General features: G+C 37.4%; 1 pseudogene; it reads left to right on the top strand.

The window, feature by feature from the left end:
* Positions 1-16,579: 16,579 nt before the first annotated feature.
* Positions 16,580-17,220, top strand: LOC112398212 (AP-3 complex subunit sigma-2 pseudogene; annotated as a pseudogene).
* The last annotated feature ends 8,002 nt before the right edge of the window (positions 17,221-25,222 follow it).

Raw genomic sequence — 25,222 nt, 5'->3', positions numbered from 1 at the left:
GTTAGTAGGAAGGTCTTACCCAAATTTACCACCTGAGACCACCTAATTATATGTGTTTTCCTCCCTACCATCTACATCATAAAACATTTATTTCCTTATCTTCTCAAAGCAATTGGAGACTTCGATTCCTTCCACTATTTCCACAAAGTTATTTTCCGTACAGATTTTCCCTGTCAGAAAGTAGAGCCTGAAATCCCCAACAGTTAGTTTGAGATACTTTCACACAAGTTAACTTCCTTTTTTGTTCTTCAAAACAATGATTTCCTCCCATTTAAATGGTTAATGTTCATTTCCATTGCCTTCAGAAAAACCAGAGCGAGTGGTTTGTCTGATGCTATGGAGAAGGACTGTTTTTTAAGCTTTGCCACGTTGTATCTTGGAGGATCCCTAAATTGTAGTCTCTATACATCAAATACTTCAAGTAGAAAATGCATCTACTAATCTCTCTATTTGGTCTCTTTTGTGCTGCTAGATTTTATTCACTTAAGTAGATTAAGTCAACTGGGGATTGGGTGGAGAGTGTAAACTCACTAAGCAAACAGTTGTACACTAAAAGAAACATCATTGCTCAAGCCATAGATATGAGAAAGTGAAAGGCAGGGTGTATTTTAGAAATATTCTTTTTTAAATCAGGGAGTTGGTGTAGGTTTGGGGCTCTCTACAATCATTCTTTCATTTTTACTTATTGACTATAAGTTGGAGTGAAAATTTTATTCATTTTAATTGATTATTATAATGGTCAATGAAAAGTTGTAACTGTGTAGTAATCATGTAGCTATGGGATTCTAAGCACTTTTTAGATAAGTACCATCTTTTGTTTGTTTTACTAAGCAAGCACAACTCATAATTGTGTTTGATTAATTATTTTCATTGAGGTCATTTCTTAGTTGATAATTCAACCATTCTCACAATAGCAATTATATACTTTTTAAACTTAAAAAAATGACAATTGGATAAGGGCACACATTTCTAGGAGAAACTGGAATGGTGTGCTGTCTTGGCAAATCACATCACTGGGTTTGGTCCTCTTTTGAAGGTTGTTTCTCCAGCTTTTATTTTCTCTATTCCTTAGTGCTACAAATGCCTACAATACATGTCTAGCTTGTTATCTGGCCAGTACTTCAGAATAAATACTGTATATTCAGGACTAAATTTATTTATTTTTTACTTTCAAAATTACTATTTTCCCCTCTGAGTTCCCTGTTTCTCTTAATGACACCATAATTCACCCAGACACAGAAATGAAATGAAGTCATTACTATCCCCAGTGGAGTAAAGCATCTAAGCCAGGCAGATTCTCTGGTTTTGAATCTTGACACTGCCAGTTACTCAGATTAATAATGTTACCAATGTAGCAGCACATGAGGTGTACATATTGTACTGTTGTATTTGTGGGTATCAATTTTCTGTTCTAAACTGTGAATTCCATAAGGACAATGAGTATATCTTACTAATATTTACGTATCTTATAAACACGGCACAATGTTGTACACACGATAAAAGCTCAGTTGTTTATGAATGAATGAGTAACTGAATGAAAATATAGATGAATAGCAGAATTTAAAATTTGAAATGGATACGAAATTTTCCAGTTACCCTTCTGTCAGTTGGATCATCTCTCCAAGTTACCAGGAGCTCTATATTTATGAAATCAGCCTAAGAAATTATTCTGAAATGGTGCTCATATTTAGATAAGATATTTTTAAAATATCTCAAGCCTAACTTTGGAAACTGGCAGACGTGATTTCCAAAGGTAATAAAATTATTACAGGAATTTGATCACACCAAGGATATAGTTATGTTCATTGACAGAAATTATTAGCATTGAAAACAATTCAATATAAAGAATATAGTTTTATACAAAAGTTTTATCATTGATAAAATTTGTTTATTTTGAATCTAGGAAAGCATCTGAATACCTTAGGGTGTGAAGTGGTTGGAATGAAAAGTAAATGAATTGTGGTTTATTATTCATATACATGAGGATTTTAAATATCTTCACCTGAATGCACTGATATCATGAGAAGGAGGAGAAATAGAGCTAATTACAAAAAGGGTATGTCACTCCTTCATTTTTGGGAAAATATCTAAAAATTCAAACCTGACCCAGTTCTATGTAGGTGAAAACTTTCATCTTCCTTTTGGTTCTTGTTACTACCATTTAAATAAACTGTTTAATAAAATAATGTGTTTTGACTGTCTCCCTCTGCAAGGGAGTGTACTAGAAGCTGGTCATAAAAGAATGTCTATTCAATAGCAGAGGCTGTGTATTGTGTATACATGTATATAATATATACACTATATATATGCATGTTAAAAATGTGTGTGCATATGTACACATATGTAACAGGAGCAATTGAAAAGCTAAAATAGTTACCAAAAAAATACTGTAGGAAAAAAATAATCATACTATACATACTATGATTGGTAGGCAGTGATAGTTATGATATTGGTACTAGAATCCAATAATAAGCAGAAATATATTCAACTAATGAGCATTAGTTTATCTGCCATATTCCAGGTGTTGTGAGGTAGGAAAAGATGAAAATTTTCCCTCCAGGAGTGTACAGTATAGGAGGAGAGATAATACATGAATGTAGGAAACTACCATATATGACTTCATGTCTCATGAGAGGTATAGATTTCATGTTGGTCTAGGTGGGAGGAGCGCCAGTAAGGGGTGGCTCTCTGGTGTGAGATGATGAATTACAGGAACAAAAAAGCTTCGAAAGGTCACACTTTGTAAGGGGTGCAGGACCACCTGTGGAAAGTACAACCTGCATTTTATACCCCTAGAAGCTCTGGACCCAAACACAATGTCAGTGGAAAGAATGTCCAAATTTTTAATACAAATGAAAATGACAACTTCCATTCATAGGTACACCAGACAGATTTTAGGGCTGATCTGGGGGACTCTGGACTTTTTGCATGTGCTGTGGCTCTCGTCCCTTGCAACTGCACAGCTGCTCCCGGGGGGCAGATGTGAAGGCAGTCCTCTTGCTGCCACTGCTGTCCTTGGCAGCAGCAATGGGCTCAGGGAATTATATCTCTTACTCAACTCACTAAACAGCAGTTTGGAGCGATAAGCCGTAGAATTTTAAAATGCTGATTTGAAGTAGATTGCCCTTGACTTTCCACGGTGGAGACTGATTGGTCTTCGTGGCTGTATTTTGTTTGTTTTTGATCATTGCCTAATAATCCACAGATCCAAAATGTTCTGTGCTTTGTGAACAGAACTTGCAAATAATAATAGGTTAGATTTGGGGTGAAGGAAAAGTATAACAGGAGTAGAGAAGCTCACATAGAAGCTCCAATTTCTTTAATCTTCCTATTAATTTTGTGTTGGGCTGTTCTCATGGATTCGTATTTGCCCTAGACAGTTCATCATTTACGATAAAAATTCTCAATATTATCTCACTGTCTCATTATCTAATTAAAAATGTACCTTTTCCCCCTTTTTTCTTTAAAAGGTCTTATCTGGGCTCTGAATAAATGTTCTTTTATCCCAAAGTTTGCCAGTGGTGAGGAGATACATACTGTCTGTGTGATTTTCATTTAAATTACTTTGTTTTAAAATATACTGTGTTGTCTTCATCGTCCCTGAGCCAGAATACACGCTACTTCCCCAACATTTTCTCCATATATCCATCGGCATGTAATGAATCTGAAGTCTGTCCTGGTTACAGACTACAAATCTTTGTTGCAAATCTTTAAGTGTTTCTGAAATTTCAGGCACTATTTTAAACCAAGCTTCCACATTGTAAAATTGGGGAACTTTAAAAGTTCGTCATAGGAGATATAGGAGTGCTGCTATATGCTGGGGGTGAAACCAAGGTCTGATGCAGTATGAAGAATCACTGAGGTTCTTGTTTATACACACACACACGCACGCGCTCACACACACACACACACACTTCCCATGTTTACTCTTGATCTGCTAAATCAGAATCTCTTAGTGAGGGCCTGGAAGTATGTACATAGTTTTGTGTACTCTTCACCTGGCTTCCCCTACTAGTGACATCTTATGTAGCTATAGAAGCATATTAAAACCAGGAAACTGACATTGGCACATTAACTAGACTACAGATCATATTCAGCTTTCACCGTTTTAAAACCTGCATTCACTTATGTGTGTCTGTGCGTATGCATGTGCACATGTGTGGTTCTATGCAGTAGCATTTTGCATTTTTGATACGCCCTCCAAGTGAGTTATGATCAGACAAGTTTTATACACACTGATTTAGTGCAGTTATTCACAAACAGAATTCAGAAGAATTTCCCTGGTGTCTTTTTTTAAATTAATTTTTATTGGAGTATAGTTGTTTTACAATGTTGTGTTCATTTCTACTGTACAGCAAAATGAATCAGCTAGACATATACATATATTCCCTCTTTTTTGGATTTCCTTCCCATTTAGGTCACCACAGTGCATTAAGTAGAGTTCCCTGTGCTATACAGTATGTTCTCATTAGGTGTCTATCTTATACATAGTATCAATAGAGTATATGTGTCAGTCCCAATCTCCCAATTCCTCCCACGCCTCCACTGTTTCCCCTTGGTATCCATACATTTGTTCTCTGTGTCAGTGTCTCTATTTCTGCTTTGCAAATAAGATCACCTATACCATTTTTCTAGATTCCACATATACACGTTAATATACAATATTTGTTTTTCTCTTCCTGATTTCACTCTGTGTGGCACTCTGTAGGTCCACCCATGTCTCTATAAATGACCCCCGGGTGTCTTTGTTTTTTTTTTTGGCTGCGTTGGGTCTTCTTTGCTGTGCACGGGTTTTCTGTAGTTGGGGCAAGCGGTGGCTATTCTTCATCGTGGTGTGTGGGCTTCTCACTGCGGTGGCTTCTCTTGTTGTGGAGCATGGGCTGTAGGCGCGCGGGCTTCAGTAGTTGTGGCACGTGGGCTCAGTAGTTGTGGCGCACGGGCTTAGTTGCTCCGCGGCATGTGGGATCAGTGCTCGAACCCGTGTCCCCTGCATTGGCAGGCGGATTCTTAACCACTGCACCACCAATAAAACCATAGCCCCACCCCACAAATACCCGCCAGGTTCTCAATGAGGAGGACTGGATTAGACCGGGGATTAGCATCAAACATGAGCTGATTCTGATGCTGTTTTTCTACAAACCAAACTTTGAGAAACCCTGATTGTTATTTTAGCAGGTAGAACCAGGCTTCAGCGGAGAGACCTTTATTGAGAGGGAGCATGATGGAACAGCAATGGAACATGATTAGTTATTTAAGGGAACATGTGTACTAGGACCAGCTTTTTAATTACCTCTATCAAATGGGGCATCTGGTTCACCACTCTGGTACTCAACTTCCCCATCTGTGAAATAAAGTGAATGGATTATATCATCTTTTATGTCCCTTGAAGCTCTAAAATATTCTAAATTCATGCTTGTAGTTCTTGGATTCTCTAGATTAGGCAAAATTATCATCCCTTTTTTTACAGGGCATGATGTAAGACACAGACCTTCAACAAAGTTATATTGATGTGAAGGGATCAAGTTGATTTCATAAATCTAAGGAGATTATTAATGATATGAATACTGTTGATATATTTTAATCCACAAGAGGGGTTTCATGTGTAAATAGAAAAAATAATAAATTAATTAACCATTGTATAATACACATATTCTACAAATATTTAATGAAAATAAATTGCTTTGAGTTTTTCCAATCAAACTAAGTACCTGTGAATTTCCAATTTTAGTTAATATTCAATTGAATTTTGATAAATATCCTACTGCCCTTCAGTTCAATATAAATTCTTTAAAGAGATTAGCTATCTTCCCATTTATTTTGTTACACTTTTGACCTAATTGTTATGACCACATTTTGTAAGCTTTCAAATGAAATCTCAATCCTTCCAGCTAGTCAAGCAATTTAGGATGAGTTCACTGAAAGCAGTTTTCTACAAAGATAGAATTAGACCAGCAGCTGGAACCACTTTTGCCACCCAGAAATATAATAGTTTATTTATTATCGCTTGTCTTTATTGTATCTATTCACAGCTGAAGTCATCAGGCACAATTTAAGATATTCTGAAATGAACACCATTCTCTGTCTCTAAAACTTTTGACAAAAACAATGATTAAAAAAAAAAAGAGTAAACACACAAAGGCCCAAAGGACACAACTCTATTATTTCTCTCAGTCCTAGGGAAAGTAGAAACGGCAGCTGCCAATCGGAACCTCACAGTTGAGTTTCAAATTCTCCCCAGCTTTGATGACTTTGGCCCTTTTAAGTATTCCTTCTTTCAACTTTGATTTCTGAAGAAACATTTTGTCTCAATTTCTGGCCTGTTGATAGGGAAAAGTTGCTGTAGGCATGCATGACTAAAAAGATAGCTTTGTCAGTTTCCAGTGGCTGGGCTTAGTCATACATTCTTGCACTTGAGTACTCTGTATTTGAAATTATTTTTCTATTGATGAAATCCCTTGAACAAGATACTGCAACTTTCTTTGCCCTGTAGTTGAATATTTTATTTGCTTATTAGAGTAGGATCGTTTTAAATACTACAAGTGTAGGGTAAGAGGCAAACTAAGTGGTATAGGAATGAGGTGTCAGCCTAGAAGCCAGAACAGCCGGGTCCAGTCCCAGCCTTGTCTCACGTCAGTCACATCACCTTGAGCAAGACGCTGATCTCTTTCTCAGCCTCAGCTTTCTTTTTGCTGCTTTGAGAATGGTATAAATATCTGTTGTGTTCATTCCACTGGATTACATAATAAGGTTATGAATGTTAAGGTAATTTGCAATTGCAGATTTTAGAGCTTAGTTTTGTCATCTCTGTAATGAGAAACCAGATGAAGAATGCAAAATGGAAGATAACTAAATCCTATAATTTCTCTATCATCGGTGTATATTTTAAAAGATATAATGCTGTTTCTAGGCTAATATTTTATTGTGTATATGCTAAATATAATGTTTGACAAGACAAACAACAACATATATGGAATTATTTGGGGGAGGAAAGGTGACAATAACTACCAGTAAGATGTGGGGGAGGACCTTTATTTTTTATTAAACTTTTGAGAATACTTTTAGATTTACAGAAAGCTTGTGAAGTTAGGACAGAGAGGTCCCACATATCCCACTCCCTGTTCCCACTGTTATTAACATCTTACCTTATTATGGTACACTTGTCTCAATTAATGAACCAATATTGATGCATTTTTATTAACTAAAGTCCATTGTTTATTCAGATTTTCTTAATTTTTACCTAATGCCGCTTTTCTATTCCAGGGTCCCATCTAGAACAGCATATTATATTTAGTTGTTATGTCTTCTTGGGTCCTTCTGCTGGTGACAGTTTCTCAGGCTTTCCTTGTTTTTGATGACCTCAGCAATCTGGGGGATTCCTGGTCGGGTACTTTGGATAATATCCATCAATTGGGATTATCTGACGTTTTTCTCATTTTCAGATTGGGGTTCTCGGTTTGGAGGAGGAAGATCACAGGGGTGAAGTGCCCTTCTCATCATATCTTCTCAAGGGTGCCCACTAACAACATGACTGATCACTGTTGATGTTGACCTCGATCACCTGGCTGAGGTATGGATAACACACTTGATTCATGTTGACTGACATTATGGAAATAAGTGTTAGACACGTGGAATCTGAATTCTATTTTAATTTCATTAGCATTGAATAGAATGATTATCGGAGCCTGAAGTCTTCTCTTCAGTGTGGAGCTGAGTCAGCAATCTATGATTACTCTGCCTAAAGTCATAAAATAGACTAATGAAACGTGATAGGTATAACTGGTAAATTATAAAGCCGTATGTATGTGAGGTTTAAAATATTATTCTGGAAAGAATCCATCTGCATCAGTGTGCTAGGATAATAGTAATTAGCTTTACAGGTTAATGGAAAACTAGTGTTATTTATGAAGCACCATAAGGAACGATTCATTATTCCTCATGGTATTAATTTTGCAAATACCTGGAAAGCCTCCTTTAATTATCAAAATTGTACAAGCCTTCTCCCTGAGCCAGGGCTAGATCCTTATTCTGCTTTTTTGTCAAATCTATTCTAATCTTCCAAATGCCCCATTTGGGGGCTCTCTTCACTATGTATCATCCGTACTTTTCAGACCAGGGCTGCTTCCTTAACCAGTTTTTCTTACCACTATCACCAAGAGATATGCTATCAGTTGCTCTCAGAATAAGTGGTTTCCATTCATTTGACTATGAAGTACTAATTAAATATGGTAACATTGACAATGTAACCTGTATCCAAATCACAAGCATAGAAAAATTGTATGTGTAAAGGCTAAAAGTAAAAATCTTGAACATATTGACAGGGTAGATAGTTATATTCTTGAGCTTACTGGAAAAATTCCTTAGTGATGGCTTGACATTTGTGGGGCAGTGGGGGTGAAGAGACGCTAACATATGTTTGCCAAATTACCTTATTCACTCAACCTAAATACACTATTATGTACCCAGTTTGAAATAAGTAATATGTTTTCTTTCGATACCGAATAACCAGGACTAAAACTACAAACCAGTTAAAAATAATTATACCTATAAGATTATAGGACTATGGGATGACTGGATTCCACTGATGTTACCAATAGTTAAAAGTTCATAACAATACAGATAAAAATATAAACCTCTTACTAATTTCAAACTCCAGAGAATATCAAAAATTAATACATAGATATTTTCTAATTGAGAACTTAAATGCATAGGTATAAAATAAGTTCCATTTGTTTTACAGAAAATACCATAGGGCAATATTATTATGAAACACAGCTAGGCAAGGAGTGAGGGAAGGCTAAGAACCGATAAAAAAGTTACATGGATAGGTAGGAAGATTCTGATGCTGAAGAATTTTTACGTGTAGTATTCGTTCGGTGCCTTGTATTTACCATTGGTCTTCCAGTAAGAATCAATCACCCTGTATGTTTAGACCAAATTTAGACCAAATCTTCCAAACGCTGACTTTGCAGCCTTTCCTCCACACGGACATTTCCATTTCTTCACTGTGGAACCTGTTGTTACTTTCCTAGTTAAGACTTTAGTTCCAAGAGTAGAGTAGAACCTTTACCAAGATTCACCAGTTATTAACTTTTCTGTTTTTTACTTGATATGAATAATTTATTGAATGAGAGACAAGGACAGGGAGATTTCAAACCCAAAACTGGTATAAAGTTCAGAGACATGGCATTACAGGATAGCTTCTAAAGTGAAAAGGAGGATGTCATTTAGCCTTTTCAATGATTGGTTATTACGTTGGAGGTTTCCAGACTGCAGGAGGTTGGTGAAAAGTGATTATCTTATACCATTTGGGGAAGATGACTTAAGTTTTATGATTATCAAAGACATTGACAAGAAATAACCTAAATTACAGTTCACTTACATTCCTGAAATGAACCACTTAGTTTCACATAAGTGGCTTAAAGGGTTTCTGTCAGCTTGAGGGATTTTTAAACCTGGCTTCATTTCATTTTATTTTAAAAGAATTATCAAAATAACTTAAGACAATCTAGAGGTCCAGTAATAGGAATTCATAATATAAATTACAGAATTTCCATATGATAGATGACTGTGCAGTTATTTATAGTCATGTGGGGATATTAAACAACATGGAAAAATGTTACCATGCTTCTATATATTGGAAATGTGAACACACCTTCCTTGACCACACCCCATTGTGAGCAAAACAGCCTCTCCCACTCCTCTTGCAGCCAGGGAGGGGGGCCTTGCTTTACCACATGTTTCCTCCTTACACTGTTGTTGATTGGCTCAGGAGAGTAACAGATCCCAGGGTAACCAATTAGTAGACTTGCCAGCAACCTATTATCTGTATCCGCTGGATGAAACACAGCAGGGCAGAGTTGGAAATTTGTACTAAAAACCCAGAAATCACAAGACAATAGAGTGAGAGCTCAGTTAAAAGGCAATAAGGTAGATTAAAGATTGAGAAACTGCTGTAAGAAGTAGCAAACTGAAACTATGAGGGAACAAAAATTAAGAATAAGTAGACAGAGCAATTGAAGGCAGGGCAAACAGACAGATGGAGGGCAGCCAACCACGCTGTCAATGCAGCTCTGCAGCAGGACTCCAGCTCCTGCTGTGGGATTCTTGGCAGATGCCTGGCCTCCAGATCCAAACTCCAGCCCTTTGCACAGGAACCTGCCCTAACCTGGCCCCTGTTCGTAGATTTCCAAGACAATTTCCTTGTCATCCTTTGCAAATCCTTTCAGGATGGCCTCAGTGGATCTCTGTCTTGCAACTGTTACAAGGGTGTGTAGACTATGAGCCCAATTTTTTCTTTCTTTTAATGCTTCAATTTTATTTTATTTTTTTTTTTAATACAGCAGGTTCTTATTAGTCATCAGTTTTATACACATCAGTGTATACATGTCATTCCCAATTGCCCAATTCCTTACCCCCCTCAACCTGCCGCTATCTCCCCTTGGTGTCTGTGCATTTGTTCTCTACATCTGTGTTTCAATTTCTGCCCTGCAAACCGGTTCATCTGTACCATTTTTCTAGATTCCACATATATGCGTTAATATATATTTGTTTTTCTCTTTCTGACTTACTTCACTCTGTATGATGGTCTCTAGTTATATCCATGTCTCAACAAATGACCCAATTTCATTCCTTTTTATGGCTGAGTAATATTCTGTTTTGGATCATCGTGTATTCATTGTCATTTGTCTCTAGGTATTTTTTGATTTCCTCTTTGATTTCTTCAGTGATCTTTTGGTTATTTAGTAGCATACTGTTTACCCTCCATGTGTGTGTGTTTTTTACGTTTTTCTCCCTGTGCTTCATTTCTAATCTCATAGCGTTGTCATTGGAAAAGATGCTTGATATGATTTCAATTTTCTTAAATTTACTGAGGCTTGATTTGTGACCTCACTCCCTTCTGGCTTGTAGAGTTTCTGCTGAGAAATCAGCTGTTAACCTTATGGGAGTTCCCTTGTATGTTATTTGTCATTTTTCCTTTGCTGCTTTCAATAATTTTTCTTTATCTTTTATTTTTGTCAATTTGATTAGTATGCGTCTCGGCATGTTTCTCCTTGGGTTTTTCCTGTATGGGACTCGCTGCGCTTCCTGGACCTGGGTGGCTATTTCCTTTCCCATGTTAGGGAAGTTTTCGACTATGATCTCTTTATATATTTTCTCTGGCCCTTTCTCTCTCTCTTCTCCTTCTGGGACCCCTATAATGCGAACGTTGTTGTGTTTAATGTTGTCCCAGAGGTCTCTTAGGCTGTCTTCATTTCTTTTCATTCTTTTTCTTTATTCTGTTCTACAGCAGTGAATTCCACCATTCTGTCTTCCAGGTCACTTATCTGTTCTTCTGCCTCAGATATTCTGCTATTGATTCTTTCTAGTGTAGTTTTCATTCTAGTTATTGTATTGTTCATGTTTGTTTGTTTGTTCTTTAATTCTTCTACATCTTTGTTAAACATTTCTTGCATGTTCTCGATCTTTTCCTCCTTTCTTTTTCTGAGGTCCTGGATCATCTTCACTGTCATTATTCTGAATTCTTTTTCTGGAAGTTTGCCTATCTCCACTTCATTTGGTTGTTTTTCTGGGGTTTTATCTTATTCCTTCATCTGGTACATAGCCCTCTGCCTTTTCATCTTGTCTATCTTTCTGTGAATGTGGTTTTTGTTCCACAGGCTGCAGGACTGTAGTTCTTCTTGCTTCTGCTGTCTGCCTTCTGTTGGATGGGGCTATCTAAGAGGCTTGTAGTTATTAACTTTTTGAAACATTTGCTTGTTCAACCTCTCTCTTTCCTTATACACACACACACACACACACACACACACACACACACATTTTGGCTAAACTATTTAAGAGGTAGTTTATAAGCATCGTGATACTATACTCCTGAATATTTCAGATGTATCTATCAGCAAGTGTAATCTCCTGTATAACCACAATACAACTACCAAACTCGAGAAACTTAACATAGATGCAATACTATTATTTAACATACAGCCTATTCAAGTTGTTCCACTTGTGTTAATAATATAGTTTATCAGTATATTTCAATGTTTTATTGAAGTATAATTACATACTATAAAATGCACAGATTTAAGTGTACAGTTTAATGTTTTGATAAATGTGTACCCTCATGTAACCAACACCCCAATCAAGATATAGTGAATTTCTGTAACTCAAGAAAGTTCTTTCTTGCCCCTTTCTAGTCAGCCCTCTTTCCTCTACATCCCTTAGAGGAAACCACTACAGTATTTTTTCCTTATAGATTACATTTGCATAAATTTCACATCCAGTGTGTATTCTTATGTGTTTAGTTTATTTCTCTCTGGTCTTGGATTCTGGTATCTGTAAATAAAGTTTTAGTGGAACTCAGCCATGTTCATTTGGTTGTACTGTCTACGATGCTTTCACACTATAACAACAGCACTGACTAGTTGTGACAAGGCTTGCTTTTGGTTGCTACTTGGTGTATTACAAATTACTGCAATCCAATTATAACTTAACAGCATTTTGAATGTCATGCTCATTACTGTGACATAGCATTTAATTATTTATTTTTTTATTAACAGTGCATACTCAACATGCCAAAATAAAGAAAGAAGAGTTGTGTTTGAATGTTGTACTTTTAAGAAAGAGTGGGGGGTGAATCATTTGTTATCAAATTAGATGGCAAAACATTGCGTTTATTATTCAGTGACACTGTTGCTGTGCTAAACTAATACTAGATACATTAATATTATTAGATTAGGAACTCTTTATAATAGTCCCACGCACAGAAAAGCAATTTTCAGAAAAACTGGACATTTAAAAATGGAATATCTCATCGAAACAAAGTTTCTTTAAAAAATTTAAAATATTGAAATAAGGCTGAAGTCAAAGTAAGTGCTCATTTTGTTAACCAAGCAAGGAAAACCATTTACCAATGTTGAATTAATTTAATTGTGTGTGATTGCAGCAGATGAAGAAATGTGTCCAGAGAAAATAAGCTTGATTAAGGCTATTAGTCTTTTAGTGAGAACAGTTGCTGCAAGAGGTAAGGACATTGAGGACAACAGATGGAGTAAACATACTTTCCATATTCCTCCCACTGAGTACAATACGTCTAAAATCCCTGGATATTATGTACTGAAAAACATAAGAAGGCCTGAAAAGTGGAGAGAAGAAGGCAGACTGGATAGGGAGCTTAGGACCCAAAGAATGCTGAGTTCCCTGACCTTTTCTTTCTGACTCATCTATCCCACACTGGGACTGGAGAAGCTAGCATCCTGAGAATGCCAATGGGAACAGATGAAAAAACAAACAAACAAACAAACAAACAAAACAAACAAGAAAAGCATGCCCTCTCTAGCCAAAAGGCCAGGAAAAGGGCTACCTAGCAAGATAGAAACTTAAATAATAACTGTTCTACTCCAGCCAAGCACCACAGAAGCAGCTGTGGCCAAGTCTTACCCATCATCAGAACTGGAGTGGAGAGTCTAGGTGTGTAACAAGGAACCCCAAACCACCTGCCATTGTTGTGTCAGAGGCTGAGGGGGGAAACAGGATCTTTGTCCATACTGAGTGGTAATGAGGAGCCTGTGGTGTTGGTGAAAATGACATGGGAGCCTGGAATTCATCTACACCTAGTGACCTGGTGTCAGAGAAAGCCTAGAGGAGGGTCAGGTCTTTAACCACCTCTCAGAGAATATGAGGCCAACCCTCCTCCCAGTGTCAGTGGGGACCCATCATTAACAAGGACCCTCACCCTTCAAGTTGTCAACAGAATCCTAATGGAGAATCTGCATCTAGTTCCACTTGGCAGTAACAAGGCGGAGTTGTTCCCCAACTGGAGTTATGTCAGGGGGAGCTTGCTAAAATACAAGGCTTATATAAGACCCAGAGTCTCACAGCATATGAACTGTCCAGATTTCAAAAGAAAATCACTTGTTATACTAATAACCTGGAAAATCTAAATTTGAATGAAGAAAGACATTAGATGTCAACACTGAAATAGCACAGATATTAGAATTATCTAACAAGGATTTTAAAGCAGGCTTCATTAAAAAGCTTCCACAGGTAATTGTGAACACCCTCAAAACAAAGGAAAAATAGATATTATCAGCAAGAAACATGATATAAAGAAGAATCAAGTGGAAATTCTAGAACTGAAAACTACAATAGCCAAAAAATAAACTCAATGGATAGTCTAACAGAAGAAAAAGTGTATGTGATGATAGAACAATAGGAGAGAGAGAAAATAGACTGAAAATAAAAGTGAACAGAGCTTCAGGGACCTGTGGGCTATAACAAAAAATCTAACATTCATGTCATTAGTGTCCCAGAAGGAGAGGAGAAAGAGAATTCAAAGAAATAATGGATTAAATTTCTCCAAATTTGGCAGAAGACATAAACTTACAGATTCAAGAAGCTGAGTGAACCCCAAAAAGGATAAATCTAAAGACACATCATAGTTAAACTTCTGGAAAGTAAAGACAAAGAAGAAAATCTTGAAGGCAATCAGAGAGAAACACAGGAAACAATTTGAATGATATCAGAAACCATGGAGGCCAGAAGGAAGTAGCATAGCATTTTTCAAGTGCTGAAATAAGTCAACCCAGAATTCTATATCCAGAGAAAATATTTTCAGGAATGAAGAAGAAATTAAGACATTCTCAGATTGAAAGGAAGACTAAGAGAATTCATTGCTTGTAGACCTACTGTGAAAGAATGACTAAAACAAGTTCTCTAAACAGAAAGGAAACGATAAAAGAAGGAATTTTGCAACACCAGGAAGGAAGAAAGCAGAAGAGAAGAACAAAAACGTGAGTAAATATAAGACTTTCCTTCTTCTCTTGCATTTTTATAATTATATTTAGTGTTTGAAGCAAAAATTATTATAACTGTGTAATGTGGTCCTCTGTTTATGTAGAAGAAAAATTAAAGCTAATTATGTTATACATGGGGAAGGGTAAATGGACATAAAGGGAAGTAAGGTTTCTATACTTTACTCAAGCACATAAAATGTCGACATTAGTAGACTGTAAGTTATGCTAATATAGTATAATATGCAAAGTAACTACTAATATAGTTATGGAAATAGATACACTTAAAAACATGGATAAATCAAAATGGAATTCTAAAGAAAGTTTAAGGAACTGACAAGAAGATAGGAAAAAAAAGAAACAAATGAAAAAGAGACAGCAAACAGAAAAAATATAAAATGGCATAATTAAGTCTCGACCTATCACTAATTACAGAAAATGTAAATAGTCTGAATATATTGAATTAAAAGATAGAGGTTGGCATAATAGATTTAAAAAACAAAAAGAAAACATGACCTAACTATTGGCTATCCACAAGAAACTTGCTTCAAATATAATGATATGTGTAGGTTGAAAGTGAAATGATGAACTGAGATATACTACACAAACACTAATCAAAAGAAAGCAGGAGTGGCTATATTAATATCAGATTCAGTGGACTTCAAGGCAAAGAAAACCACTGGAGACAGAGTCAATCCACTAGGCAGACACAGGAATCCTAAATTTGTATGCACCAAAAAGCCAAGCTGCAAAACTTGTGAAGCAAAATCTGATAGAACTGAAAGGAGAGAGACAAATCCACAGTTATAGCCGAAGACTTCAAAACCCCATCTCAACAACTGACAAAACAGCTAGACAGAAAATCCTCAAGGATAGAGCTCAACAAGACCATCAACCAAAAGAATCTAATCAATATTTATAAAGCACTCTACCTACCAACAGCAGAATATATGTTATTTTCATGCATCCATGGAACATATGCCAAAATAAATATTTTCCTGGGCCATAAAACAAATCTTGACAAATTTAAAGGAATTGAAATCACATGGAGTGTTCTCTCTAACCACAATGGAATAACACTAGAAATCAAGAACAGGAAGAGATCAGGAGAATCCCCAAACACCTGGCAGCTAAAACAGCACACATAAATAATCTGTTGGTCAAGGAAGAAGTCTTGAGACAAATAACAAATACATTGAACTTAGTGAACATGACAGCAAAACATCAAACATTGTGGGATGCTGTTAAAGCAGTGCTTAGATGAAAATCTGTAGCCCTAAATGCTTACAGACAAAAAAGGAAAAGTCCCAGATCAATAATCTAAGCTCTCACTTCAAGAACTTAGAAGATGAAGAGAAAAATAAACTCATAGTCAAGGAGAAAAAAGAGAGCAAAAATCAATAAAATTGAAAACAGACACACAATAGAAAAGTCAATGAAACATAAGTTTTTATTTGAAAAGATTAGTAAAATAGACAAAACTCCAGCAAGACTGACAAATAAAAAGAGAGGAGAGCAATTTCTATTATCAGTTTGAAACAAAAGATCACACTACAGAGTTTACATACATCGAAAGAATAAGAGAATACTCTGAGCAGCCCTAGACACATAAATTTGACAGTTGAGATGAAATAGATTAATTCCGTGAAAAGTATATAAACTACTCCAACTCATCCAATGAGCAGCCCAATAACAACTAATGAAATTAAATTTATACACACACATATATATGTATACACACATATTAATAGAATAAAAGCCCAGAAATAGTTCCATATACGTATGGCCAGGTTGTAGTGGAAGGAGAGGCTCTCTGGAAGCAGGTGGTGGTGAAAGGAGTGTGACGGGCAAAGATGATTCAGGCAATCCTGGTTTTCAGTAACCATGGGAAGCCACGTGGCTTGACTGCTTCTACCAGCGTTTCCCAGAAGAAATTCAACAGCAGGTTATTCGAGAGATCTTCCATCTAGCTCTCAAACGGGATGACAACATCTGTAACTTCTTGGGGGGTGGAAGTTTGATTGGTGGGTCTGACTACAAACTGATTTATTGGCGTTATGCTGCCCTCTACTTTGTATTTTGTGGGGATTCGTCAGAGAGTGAACTTGGGATCTTAGACCTCATCCAGGATTTTGTGGAGACTCTGGACAAGTGTTTCGAAAATGTTTGTGAATTGGATTTGATCTTCCACACGGATATGGTGCACTATGTTCTTCAGGAGGTGGTGATGGGTGGGATGGTGTTGGAAACAAACATGAATGAAATCGTGGCTCAGACTGAAGCTCAGAACAGGCTGGAGAAGTCCGAGGGTTGTCTTTCAGCCGCACCCGCCCGGGCCATGTCCACCGTGAAAAACATCGGCCTGCTGGAGATGCCTCGGATTATCAACATTGGCGATCTCAACATCAAGGTCCCCAACCTGTCGCAGTTTGTCTGAGGGTAGAAGACGGCTGAACTGAGTCCTCGGAACCAGCAAAGCCGAGCCAGTCCTGCAGCAAAACCTGATCTGCGCCCTAGAGGAGTGCAGCCTCGGGCCCTGGGCCCTGCTGTCCTGCAGCGGGAAGGAGTCCTGTGTCCACTGCCAGCCTGTGCTTGCTTCTCACATGTGCGGCCTTGCCCCTCTCTCCTACACGCGGCCACTGCAGATGTGAAGGGTCCTGGCTTCCTCAGTGGGGTGCAGGTGCCCAAGCCACTCGCCCCCTTTACCTGCCACGTGCAGCCACTCCCAGGGGTTGCAGACTGTCGTGAGAGCAGAACCTCACCACGACGATGTGCTCCGACTGGAGTCTTCAACCTTAGCACCACGAGGCTCCCTGAGGTCCTGTAGCATGGACTTCCCTGGTGAAGTGCCATAGCTAGAAAAGGGCTGACCCTCTAGATTTGGGGATGTGGTGAGTGGCAAACAAGGGCAGGATGTTATGAGGTCCAGAGTTGCCTACTGGCTCCACTAGAGTTGGCACACCCAGAATCCTTTTGTAGAGCCGAGCTGTCTCATCACCACCTCCTGAGGCACACACTCCCAACCGCCACAGTCCTGGCTCTGCTCTCCCAGGTGTTTACGTTCAGGACACAACCCAAGTCCTAGGCCTGTCATTTGCCTGCCCCCCACATTTCTGCCAACAGGGAGGGCACAGCCCACAGCCAGAGGGGTCCCCCTCAAAGGGGAGGAACCCCGTGTCTGCAGAAGGCAAAGCTGACAACGTGGAGCATCTCAGAATCATGACTCTTCCAGGTTTAACATACGTTCTCCTCCCGAGGAGCAGACAGGTCAGTTGCTGTGTTATAGATGACGAGTCTGTCCAGGAGACCCACTGCTGTCTACACCAGCTTCTGGAGCATGAGAGCCTGAGCTGGGGTCATGTGTTCTGGACCTGGCACAGGGGGAGGCTGGGGACACGGCAGCGTGCTGGCTGCAGCATCTTCTCCCCAGTGTGCGAGGGGCCCCTGCCTGAGCTCCTTCTGGGCACGCCCTGTTCCCCTCAGATGCCAGTGCCCTAGAGCTAGCTGTGGATACTTGTAAATGTTTACGTGTGATAAGAGACTTTCTTCCTGTGGTTAACTTAGAGCTGAAGCTGCTCCTCGAAATAGTACCTTTTACTCCTGCGCTGCCTCGGGACCAGGTCTCAGGTATGATGTTGAGCTGCCTTGAGATTTGGGAGCTCGCTGCACCATCGTGGTGACGTCTCCCGGCCTGGGAACTTCTTGTGCCTGCCGGCCGGTGGCCCAAACCGTCTCGTCAGGCCTCCTGATGCTGTCGCAGGGCCCATCTGAGATGGTGCCTGACAGGACCATGGTCAGGACCACGTCTTTTCCTGCTTTGAACCGTGCTTCTTGTGGTTGGTGCTCTTTGCTCTCTGTAGCCTCTTAACCTCAGTCTTTTGGAACATCTACGATAACCACAGAGGTGGGCAGTGTTGATCAGAAGAGTTTACTTTTTTTTTTTTTTTACAGACATTTCAGCGTATTTACATCCCTCTCTTTCACATTTGCTGAAAGTGATATAGGAACAAAATGATATTTATTTTGTACCTACTGTAAGGTGGCATGAGCGAGATCCTTCCACAATCCTTACAACAGACACTGTTATCTCCATTTTGCAAGTCAAGAAAGTAAGAATCAGAGAGGTCAAGTAACCGGCTTTAGGTCACAAGCGCTAAGAACTGAGACTGTCTGTCTGCCTAAATCCACAGTTCATTTTTTTTCACTGCTCAGGATGGCCTCTCCCAATTTTATTTTCTTTCTTATGGATAAAGAAACCTCAAAAAGGTTAGGTACCTTCTCAGAAACTGTGATAAAACCCAGCTTGGTTTTTCTCAGAAACTGTGATAAAAACCAGCTTGGTAGCCAGTGACAGCATCAAAGAGTGTAAGAGCTGGAGGGTCCTCCACATGCCTCCATTGAGCTGGTGAGGAAGCAGAAGCCCAGAGTGTTAAGTGTTATGTCAAGGGTCACAAAGCTAGAATGAAGTCATTTTTCTTTTTTTAAAAATTTTATTGGAGTATAGTTGATTTACAATGTTGTGTTCGTTACAGGTATACAGTAAAGTGAATCAGTTACACGTATTAAAAAAAAAAGTGTGGCCAGTGAATTTTTGACAAAATGTAAAAGAATTCAATGGAGAATGAATAGTCTTTTCAAAAAATGATGTTAAGCAATTAGAAATTTATAACCAGACGTTGAATCTTGGCATAATCTCACATCTTATATAAAAATTCAGTAAAAAAGGATCATAGATTTAAATATAAAATATACAATTATAAAAATATTAGCGGATAACATAGGAGAAAATCTTTGAGAGAGAACTAGGGTTTGGTGAAAAATCCTTAGATGTGATACTAAAAGCATGATGGATAAAAAAAAATAAACTTGTTAAATTAGACTTCATCACAATTAAAAACTTTTGCTCTATAAAAGACTCCATGAAGATGAGGAAAAGTTATAGATTGGAAGAAAATATATGAACACCACATATCTGAAAAAGGGCTCAAAACCCAACAGCACACAATCCATTTAGAACATAGGTGACATCCATTTCACTGAAAAGGATATAAAGACAAGCAAATGAAAAGATGTTCATCACTAGCCATCAGGGAAATGCAAATGAAGACCACAACGAGAAATCATCGTATATGTATTAGAATGGCTAAAACTAAAAATAGTGATAGCACCAAATGCTGGTAAGGATGTGAGGACACTCAATCTCTTGTAAATTGCTGGTGGGTATGTAAAACTATACACAACCACTCTGGAAAATATTTTGGCATTTTCTTAAAAAAACTATACACTCACTGTATGTCAGCAAATTAATTTTTGAGCATTTATCACAGAGAAATAAAAATTTAAATCCACACAAAAACCTACACACAATTCATAGCAGCTTTATTTGTAATAGCCAAAACCTGGAAACAGCCAAAATGTCTCTTAATAGTTGAACAAAGTAAGATAGAGTTGTCCCATGTCCCAAGACCACCAAGGATACCAAAATCCACTAATGCTCAAGTGTCATATATAAAATGTGTAGTATTTGCATATAACCCATGCACATCCTCCTGTATATTTTTAACTCATCTCTAGATCTTACACTTAATAGTGTAAATAGTGTAAATTTAAATAGCTGTCAGCATGTGGCAAATTTAAGTTTTGCTTCTTGGAAATTTCTGGAATTTTTATTTTGTTTTCCGTACTTCTGATCTGCAGTTGGTTGAATCCCTGGATTCAAAACCTGAAAATATAGAGGCCCAAATGTATAGTCATGTGAATCTTCAACAATAAAAATGAACAAACTATTGATACACTCAGTAACTTGGATGTATCTCAGGGATATTATGTGGTTGGGAAAAAAACTTAGTCTCAGCTGGTCCCATGCTGTCTTTACAAAACATTTATTAAATCACAGAATTATAAGATGGAAAAGAGATTAATGGTTGTCAGGAATTAGAGATGGTGGAGGTGTCTCTGATAAGGGTTAGCATGTGGAGCATCTTTGTGGCGATGTGATAGCTCTGTATCTTCATTGTGTGGTAGTGGTTGTGTGAATTCACCTGTGTAATAAGTTGACAGAAAGTTATGCACGCATATTAAATTCATCTCTCTTTGCTGAAGTTTCTCAGTAATCTCTTGGATGAAGCTCATCCTCTATTGGGTTTCTCAGGTTAGGTTCATGAATAGAGTATTTCTTAAGATCCTGCAAGTTTATAACTACTTTTCTATAGCCTTGACGTTTGAAGAATAGTTTGGCTGAATATAAAATCCTTGGTTCCATGTTTGCTTTATTGAGTTTCTGAAAATGTTGCTCCATTCTTCTACTGCTTCATATGCAGCTGTCAAGAAGTCAGTGGTCAATAGATTAACTTTCCTTGGTAAATCACTATGACTTAGCTGGATATAAAATTCATTGATTCTCACTTTGTTGTGTAGAATTTCTTTGAAATGTTGGTTTACTGTTTTCTTGCTTTGGACATGGTTGTCAAAAAGTCTTGTCAACAGGATTTTCTCTCCTTTCTGAATGACTATATTTTTTTTCCTGGATCCCCTTAATCTTTTTTCTCAATCTTTAATTTTGTTTTAAGTATATAATAGATTTATAGGATACGTCAGTTTTCTAAGATATGCCGTGGGGACTTTCAATGTATAGATGTAGGTCTCCTTTTATTTCCAGGAAGTTTTCTAGAATAATAGTTTAAAATATTAGATAATTCTATTGATTTCTTCTTTTTTCCATGAATAATTATATGAATGTATTCTATCTTCTTTGCTTATCTTCTATTGCTGTCATGTCATCTGTGATTCTTTCCACTTTTTAAAATAACTTTTTCATTCTTTTGGCTTTTCTTCGTGTCTCTTATTTAACTTTTCATTTAAATCTCTTCTGCTCTGGGCTGATTGTAATTTAGATTTAATTGCTTTTCATTTTGAATTCCCAATAGCCACTGCTATCATAGCACCACTCAGACATGTTTCAAGTATTTCCCATTAAGGATGGTACTCTCTTATTTGGAATGATTTTCCCTGTGTTCCATTATCTCTAGGCTTCATGCTGCCATTTCCTCTTTTCTACACAGTTTCCGCTTGACTCTCACCACAACCCTTGTTTCTGAAGCTGTCTTATAAATTTGGATGTTTATCTTTCTATTTACAGGTAATTTGAAGGAAATTAGAGTTGTCTCATTAATTTGAAGGTAATATTTCCAAATCTGTTCCTACATGGCTAGGTAACTCGCAAACAGTCTGTTTCAGATCATTGCAGGAGTAGAGTAGTTAAATATGTCTTTCATTATTATAATGAGGCAGTAATTTTGACAGTGTAACATTGGCACAGGGATAGACATATAAATAAATAGTTGAGACTAGGGACTCCAGAAATCTATCACACATATAACTTACATTGATTTGTGACCAAGAATGCCAATTCGTTCAATGGATAAAGAATATACTTTTTAACAAGTGATACTGGGACAAGAAGAAAAAGAACATTGACTCTTATGACATATGTGAAAATTAACAAAATGAATCATAGGCCTAAATGTAGCAGTTAAAATGATAAAATTTCTAAAATAAAATATGGGAAAAGTCTTCTCAGCCTTGAGATAGGCAAAGACTCTTTAAGATACAAAAGCATTAACCATTAAAGAAAAAAACTGATAAATTTGACTTTATAAAAAACTTGCTTGTTGAAAGATTTAAGAAAACTAAAAGGGAAGCCACAGAATGGGAGAAAATACATGCGATACGTATTTGACCAAAGGCTTGTAGCCTTACCTTATACAACTCAGTAGTAAAAAGAGGATAAACCCAACAGTACAGAGCAAAATATTTGAACGGTTGCCTCAAAAAAGATAAACTACAAATGGCCAATAAGCGCATGAAAAGTTGCTCAACATCATCAGCCATCAGAGAAATGCAAGTCCAAAGTAAAATGAGTCCCACTACTCACAAACTAGAATGGCTAAAGTTAAAAAAACATTAGCAATAGAAAGTGTTGGCTTGTGGAACTTTTATGCATTTCCAGTGCAAATGTAAAATGATACCCTCACTTTGGGAAACTGGCAGCTTCTTTAATGTTAGCCATGCATTTTCCATATGATCTAGCAATTCCACTTTTAGGTATTTACCAAAGAGAAATGAAAATATAGGTCTATATAAAAACTTGCACCTGAAAGTTTGTAGTAGCTTTATTCATAAGAGTCAAAAATTGTAAACATATCCATAAGCTGGTGAATAGATAAACAAACAGTGGCAATATCTACACTACAGGATATTACTAAGCGATACAAGGGAGCAAACTACTGATACATTTAACAATATGGGTGGATCTCAAAAATAGCATGCAAAGAGGAAAAGCCAGACACAAAAGTACACATCGAATGATTGTCTTCATATGAAAATCTAGAAATGACAAATCCTAAGGTATAGGGATGGAAAGCGCATCAGTGGTTGACTAAGGCCAGAGGTGGGGCTGGATTCACTGGGAAAGAGCACAGAGGAATTACTCCGTGTCTTACTGTGATGATGGTTGCATTTGTCAAACTCATTACGCTGTTCACTTAAAATGGATTCATCTTTTAAATGAGTTTTAAATGAGTTATGCTGCAATGGAGTTGATAAGTTATAAAAATGTTGAAAAGAAATCTTTCAATATTTAAAAATATTGGAAAGATAGAGTAGTATAGGAAATTGACTATTATAATGCTTTCAATTAGTGAGATCCCTTTGCACAATATATTTTTAAAATATTAGTCCAAATAAAGTCCAGAAGTAGTCACTTAACCTGAATATTAAAATCATTAGTAAATATGCATATACAGATATGTAGATATGTATATATATTTATCATCTATATTTCCTAAATATTTTGTCATGTAGAGACTGTCTGCTTCTTGGAAACCAGCCATAGCATAAGACAGTTTCCTCTGATCTGTTTGTGAATCTATTTTGTGTTGTTACAACGATTATTTTCATGCATGTACGACTGAAGTATTAGTCACAGTGTATCTGTTTTAAAATATGCTTCATTTTCTTTCTTCTTATGCTTTTCTAAGTGTTGGCTGACCTCTGTCTTCTACATCAGAAAAGTGAAAAGTCAAAAACCTTTCACTTATTACAGTGTTCTGAAGCTTCATTTTCTTATAATTCAGGGATTTTGCGGACCAATTCCCCACACCTTGAGGAGTACAAACCATCCCATTCTAACAGTAACTCATTTGAAAACATCACCAACCGTAACCATCTGTTTCCAACTTCTAAAATCTGACCAGCAATGATCTTTAGAAAAGCAGAAATTTCAGTTGATATATTCAATGACTATTTGTTTCATAAAATTCATGCTCCTAGTTCAGTAATCCTGAATCTTTATGTACACTTTCTGCAGAGTCAGAGTTGTGAAAGGTAGATGCATAAACAAGGTTGTTTCTGTCTAACCTAACTGCTAAATATATATATATTAGTTTGCTAAGGCTGCCATAACAAAATACCACAGATTTAGTGGCTTAAACAAGAGACATTTATTTCCCACAGTTCCAGAGGCTAGAAGTCCAAGATCAAGGTGCCAGTAGGGTTGGTTTCTCCTGAGGCCTCTCTCTTTGGCTTGTAGTTGTCTGCCTTTTCGCTGTGTCCTCACATGGTGTTTCCTCTGTGTGTGTGTACATCCCTGGTATCTTCCCGTGTGTCCAAATTTCCTCTCCTTATGACACAGGTCAGAAACTAACAGCCTTATTTTAGCTTAATTACTACTTTAGAAGCCATATCTCCAAACACGGTCACGTTGTGAGGTAGTGGGGATTAAGACTGTATGAATTTCGGGGGCGGGGGAGAACAATTCAGTCCATAACATCACATGACTTATCATCCCCTTTCATGTGGTTCTTTAGCCCCATAAGATGTCAACAGATGCCCACAGTAAAAACTGTGCCACAGCAGAATATTCTGCTAGACCCTCAATGAACAGTGCTCTGAGTGAAATCACCTTCCTTCTCAAGTTTTGCTTGAATGCAGAATGTACATTCATGTCAGAGAATACTCACTTTGGCAATTTAGAAACAAATCCTGTTGTGCAAAGTTCGACCCACTTTACTAACTTTGTGAATAATGTCTGAGAGGAAATGACTGTCACTTCACAAAAACTCATTATAGAGCTTGGACACAATCTTATTAAGTAGCTATTGTATTACTGTACGATCAGAGTCATCACATCTGGAACTTTCAAAGGGAACTCCATCTCTGTTACAGCTGACTCCAGAATATGTGCCAAGTATTTTTTAAAAGCATTCACCTTCTGCAGCGTATGTTTTTGAGAGCATGTGGTTTACATTTGCATTGAATTTCTCATCCATCTGTCCACAAGAATGGATACGTTTTATCGAGCATTTCCTGAGTTCACACTGGAAAAGTATTATTATCCCAAAACATTGACCGCCAAAAGGAAAGAGATAAGGTTGCACTTT

The sequence above is a fragment of the Neophocaena asiaeorientalis genome, unplaced genomic scaffold, assembly GCF_003031525.2.
Source record: "Neophocaena asiaeorientalis asiaeorientalis breed wild unplaced genomic scaffold, Neophocaena_asiaeorientalis_V1.1 scaffold226, whole genome shotgun sequence".
Lineage (NCBI taxonomy): Eukaryota > Metazoa > Chordata > Mammalia > Artiodactyla > Phocoenidae > Neophocaena > Neophocaena asiaeorientalis.
The sequence above is the reverse complement of the archived record's forward strand: the minus strand, read 5'-3'. Positions and strand labels throughout refer to the sequence as shown.